General features: G+C 39.1%; 1 non-coding gene across 1 annotated transcript; it reads right to left on the minus strand.

Annotated features, from left to right (window-relative positions):
• Positions 1–1,219: 1,219 nt before the first annotated feature.
• Trnak-cuu (transfer RNA lysine (anticodon CUU)) lies at positions 1,220–1,292 on the minus strand. Its single transcript has one exon. It is a non-coding gene; the product is annotated as a tRNA-Lys (tRNA).
• Between the last annotated feature and the right edge of the window lie 5,130 nt (positions 1,293–6,422).

Genomic DNA, 6,422 nt, shown 5'->3' on the forward strand with positions numbered 1-6,422 from the left:
TCATATGAACTTTAGTGTTTTCAATGATGTCAAGGGTTTTGAGGGAAGATAAAATAAAATACTTCTTATCTATCGCACAGATTGTCGTCACTTAAATAAACGTAACATCAAATTCGTTTTGGTTGATATAAAATTGAAAAACAGTTGTATTTTCGATTAACTTTTATAAAAAGTGTAGGCCATGAATAGGCCAACTGGAACACAATAATCAACCACGAGTAAGAAGTAAACCTCACAACCTTCCACTAGTACTAATATTATTTTGTAATTACACTCTGTAGGAACATATAGCAACCAGGAAAAACTTTTCCTTTGGATCAATGCCAGGCCACCCGAAGCTCGTCCAACTCTCGATATCAGCAAGGCAAATCACGCCAACAGGAGCACCTAAAATTGCACACTAGGTTATGGAGGTAAAACGCGCAAAACACACATTTGATTTGCATATGTTGTTATACCTAGTGCGAAAAAGTTTTTCTACTGCTCGTATGGTATGTGAGCCTAATCTTGCCTCCTCGTGTAACTTCCTGATTGAATTAGTCGTCAAGTCTTTTGAATGAGGAACTAACATAACTGATTGTTCTGAAAATATCTTAGCGTGTTTTTATAACTTGCACATAAATAGGAGATGAATTGCTTTACTGTACCTCTCTGAAGGATGTGATGATTCACTACACAAACACCAAGTCACTTTCGTTTTAATTTCTAATTCAGCTCTGGATCACATAGGATATGGAAAAAAATATACCTTCCAAGGTATATAAAAAGTACTGCTATATATTATAGCACAATTGATTTCATATTGGATGTAATTCAGCACATGTACAACGAATTATAATAATTCAAGAAAAAAAAAGACTGCCTTTGAATCATGTGCATCGTCGATGTTTCTTGAATGTTACAAATACAAAAACTAATGTCGGATTGCCAGTATCGTTGCGTGAGGAATACGCCGTTCCATACACTAAAGTTGATAACCAAACAAAATTAGTTTAGTGCCATTTGCATAGAAATTATTTGATTCAACTTAATAAACGTCTACCAGACGGTCTATGTGCAAAAACTGTCCAGCCATAAACTAGCTTGTGCGTGCGAGGATGCTTTTCCCCCGTATAAGTAGAACGTACTGTTGTATGATTATGTGCTTTAGAATGATGATATCATTTTTGTAGAGTTTTATTTGTGTTGATCATGTATCAAGTAAGACAAAAAATTAACGCGCCCAACGTGGGGCTCGAACCCACGACCCTGAGATTAAGAGTCTCATGCTCTACCGACTGAGCTAGCCGGGCAGATATAGAAGAAAATAGACTAAACAAAATAGATAACTTCCTCTGAAACATAGAAAGCTACCTACATCGAATATTGCAACGATGACACCGCAAAGTCATTTTCTATCTCGCGTAATCGGCGGGAAATTCCCCGTTGAAATATGGTCGGAAAAATGTACCGCTCATTAATATCCAGCACGATGACACTAATTCATGCAGAAACGAGAACAAGGATTGACCTCTTGACCAACGCAACACGCAAGGCTACAGTTGGACCATAACAATTCTTGAATGAAGCGTGAAACTCGGTGGGATCGCCTTTCAAACGGCTGTTGCCCGCCGTTTCTTTCTCTCCCAACCCACTAGCAAAAGGCGATGACGTGATGGAGGCACGTGTTATCCTGTATTCCGATCCGAAGCATCCTCATTAGCACAAGAAATAATTACAACAGCAGCAGTATTTATCGAATCGATTGGGTGTAAAACTGGAATATTGGAACGGAAAATGACCGGATGGTGCCACGCAACAGCTGACCACTCGCGGGGATTCAAATTGTTAGCCTACAACAACCCTTCCGCTATTAGGTACCTGCAAAACAAAGCGCGCAACAACTCCCATAAGCCAGATCCCGTCTGTCAATTCATGCAAGCGAGTGGTCAATTTGCGTTCGCGGTTGAGTGGATAGCGGAAACGCATTGCTGCTGCTGCTGCTGCCACTAGAGGGAAGCTTCCGATACTCTGGCCGGCATTATCTCCAATTATCGGCAATGAGAAATTGCTCATGAATAAGGGATGGAAGCGATTTGTACAAGGGCGCCAGTGACTGCTGCGCGCACCGCCGGTAATGATCGATTTCTTCTCCATTATTTTACATTCCGCTCCCCGTGGAGAACGAAACGAATGGAGGGATTTGCATAAATTACGGCGCAATGGTTTGAATGTGTTTTGAAGCAGTTGCTACTGTTGAACGGTACGAAAGTTTTGTTCACGCAGAAAATCCTAAATCTATCAACTTTGAAACATCAATCTTCAGATAAGAAGTTAAGGATATCATACTTCGCAGCACCACAAGAAAATCTGTAATATGTAAGATCAAATATCGTCCAAAAAGGAATCCTTTTGTAAATTGGAGAATGGAAATTATAGCGGAGAATGAAAAATAGAGTCCCTATTGATGATAACAAATATTTCTAAAGCCAAAACGGTTTATTTGACTAGCATAGTGGTTGTGGCCGAGTTGTAGATAATAATTTTATCCTTAAAAACAAGAGGGTTGTGTGCAAAGCCACGACCGCAAGGATGAAGAAGAATACTTTTACAAGAATGATAACCCGGCTGCTTGCGTATCAGTCATTTTTTCATTTGTTGTTCAATATCGAATAAGATACCAATCACATCTTGGCGTTATCACTGACAGTGCGAATAAAGTATTGTTTGTGATAAAATAAACATTGAGAGGCTGATTTAACACTCAAAACTAGACGACTTATGTGTTGTCGACATGAGTCAACTTTTCATTGAATGCATTTACTAGTGCACACCATTGCACAGAGACTGCATTTCTCTAAAGTGCCTCACTGCATCAGCTGCTATCGATGCTGATACCCGCTAAGATGTTGCTAAGGGAGGACTGCTGTTGTCGCTGTCTAGAACTATTATGAGCGGCTTCGACTAAAACAGGCTCTTATATAGGGATGAAAAAGCTATCGATAGTTATCGATAGTGGTAGGAAATCATTGATAACTATCGATAGCCATTTCAGTCAATATTTCCCATCCTTACTCTTATACAGACAAACAGCACATTCAAATTGCATGATCTATGTTTCTGACAACTGTGCTTGGGAAGCAATCATATTAACGACCAATCAGATCAATCGAATTTTGCGCTTCAACAAGAATTGACCGTTTTCATTAATATAGTAAGTGACTTGTCATGATTTGGACTTGACAATATTTGAATTTTGATTATGCGAAAAATTAATGTTCATGCTTATAATGAAAGCTTTCCGGATGTTGTGCTCATGACTGAAGGAACAGATAATTCAGTACGTTCTGAGACACGGAGATGAAGCCAAATGTATATCTGCTCCAAATTTCGCCAGGTATCCAGAACGTTCTGCTCCAAATTTCGCCAGGTTTCCAGAACGTTCTTTTCATTGGATGCATTTACTAGTGTGCCCGCTATCGCTCAGAGACAGCATTTCATTAAAATGCCCCACTGCATCAGCTAGCCCTGCTAATATTGATGTTGAGATCAACTGCAACCGCTGCGCTATCCCCGTTGCCACAGCAGTGGACGCTTCCGTTTCAACATCAAGCCAAATATATATCTGTTCCAAACTACTTGAAAGAGTGAATTGATATTAGAGAAAATATCAACTCTTCAATTAGGTTTTTATTTAATCCTGAAAAGGACAATTTGTTGTTTGATTCAATGTCTGATAAGATGCCGATCACATCTTTGCGTTATCACTGGCAGTATGAATAAAGTATTCCTTGGGGGAAAATAAACACTGAAAAGCTTGACACTCAAAACTAGACGATTCATGTATTTTGAACGCCAGCTTTCCAGAACGTTCTTTTCATTGGACGCATTTGTTAGCATTTCACTAAAATGCCCCACTGCATCAGCTGGCCCTGCTGCTATCGATGGTGATATCCGTTGCCACAGCTGTGGTCGCTATTCGCTGCCATTGGTATCCGCTGCCCTGCATCATCTGGCCCAGCTATCGATGCTGATACTGCTGCTGTATCCACTGCACTGCTACTGCTGCTGCTAAGGGAGGACTGCTGTTGTCGCAGTCTAGAATTATAATGAGCGGCTTCGGGTGAAACAGGCTCTTATATAGGCCAAATTGCACATTTCAAATGGCAAGATCTATGATTCTGTCGACTGTGCTTGGGAAGCAATCATATAACGATCAATCAGAAGCCGATTTTTTCGTTTTGACAGGGCTTGACTATTTTCAATAGTACAATAGTGTAAATAATAAAATTACAATTATCTCCTTTTGTGAAGAATCTTAGAAGATTTTTTAATCTATTGCTGCAAGAACGAAGGAAATCCATCGAGTACTAACAGATTTATTTGCATTTGAAATTGGACATATTTTTCACTTTTTTCGGTTTTAGATTTTCATTTCACATCCCTATGTAGCCGAACTTCCTGAGAGAAGTATTCTACTTCAAAAAATATTACCTGCGTTTTCAAACTACATTAAATTTTTTTATTTCTCCTTTTTTTCCTTTTTTTTACAATGTTTGGGTAATCTTTTGTAGTTTTCATGAAAAAAATCACAGGAGGGTTGTGTGCAAAGCCACGACCGCAAGGTTGAAGTAGAATACTTTTACAGAAGAGATAACCCGGCTGCTTGCGTGTCTGTCATTTTTTCTTAAAAAATAAACGTTAACCGTTATTGGCAGTTTTGTAATTTCTCTTTGTTTGATATGTTGAATGAAGTTTATTGAATATTTTTAAAATTTTGCGCAAATGAGAAGTTGAAGTGCTTCCGAATTGTAATATGCACATTCAATACGACATAATTGAACAGAAACGGAACAAAGGCTACGGTTTTGCAGAACGCGAATGACGGCGCGATGCGATTCGCTTTGCCGTAAAGAAATGTGCAGCTATTTATACGGCGAAGTAGATCTATACAATTCAAGACATTTCGTCTTGCCGAATCGCATCGCGCCGTCATTCGCTTTCTCCAAGCGGCGCAAACACGCAATAACAGTCAGAGAATGCATGTAGATGAAGATAATCATCTTTGGAGTATGGCGCAAAACAAGAAAATATTAACTCTTCAAATATTCTTTTGTTGTCCTTATAAGGACAGTTGATCAATACAATATCTAATGAAATGTTTATCACATCTTTGTGATACCCCGCAAGTGGGGGTTAAGCCACGCAGGCAACAGTGGAAAACTGTTTTCACACTAAAAACTAGACACAGCCAGCATTCATAAAAAGGTTGTGTGTTGCCAAAATATGGCAAAGCTTTTCACTGGAGGAAGTACACAAGTGTATATTTAAAATCGGATATGATACTGATTGCATTTTGATGCTATCCCTAGCAGTGGGAAGAAGGCATCTTTCTGATAACACAGCATAAAGCTGTTTTCAGTTTGAAAATTTGACGCCTCACATATATTGAATGCCAGTATTCCAAAACGTTAGTGTCTATATGAGCCTATATGAGGAAACTTTTCACTGGGGAAAACGTCGGCTAATGCACCTACTACTGATGCCGTCTGCTACCGCATGAAGGCAGCTTTTCACTAGAGAAAGTGCTGCTGCATCACATCAGCAGACCCTGCCTGCGAGTTGTCCTGCCACTATGGCTGCTACTGCTGCCACACAAAGGCAACTTCTTGATGGACTAGGTGCCACTGCACCTACCGTAGCTGATATCCGCTGCAGCTTTCAATGTTGCTGCTATCCGCTACTTTTGCTGCTAAGTGAAGACCATATTGGTCCGTGTTCGAAACTACGATGACTGATTTAGGTAGATGCAGGCTCTTTTATAGGCCAAAATAATGCATTTCCAATTTACTAGGTCTATAATTCTATCGACCGTGCTTGGGAAAGCAATTGTATAACGACCAATCAGAGGTAGAATTTGCGTTTTGACAAGGCTTGACAATTTTAAATAGTACAATATGTCGAATAATAAAATTGCAATTTCCTGCATTTGGTAGGAATCTTAGAAGATTTCCCAATCGATTGCTGCAAAAACGAAGGAAATCCATCAGAAATTGACCGATTTATTAGCATTTGAAATTGGACATATTATTCACTTTTTCCGGTTTTAGATTTTCATTTCACATCCCTATGTGGCCGAACTTCCTGAGAGAAGTATTCTACTTCAAAATCAAATTTCAGCTTTTTCAGATAATTATTTTAAATTTTCACTTTTAACTTATTTAAAAAAATATACAGGGTGTTAGGTAGCTCACTTAAAATCCTTTGAGGGATGATAGAGGACCCTATTAGATGAAAAAAATCCAGTGGTGGGCACCGCTAACCGAAAATTTAGCAACGCTAATCGCTAAGCCGCTAACCGGAAAATTTAGCTCGATAATCGCTAAACGCTAAATCCACATTAGCGGAACTTTCGCTAATCGCTAACTTTTTAATATGTAAAT

The sequence above is a fragment of the Wyeomyia smithii genome, chromosome 2 (assembly GCF_029784165.1).
Source record: "Wyeomyia smithii strain HCP4-BCI-WySm-NY-G18 chromosome 2, ASM2978416v1, whole genome shotgun sequence".
In the NCBI taxonomy this organism is placed as follows: domain Eukaryota; kingdom Metazoa; phylum Arthropoda; class Insecta; order Diptera; family Culicidae; genus Wyeomyia; species Wyeomyia smithii.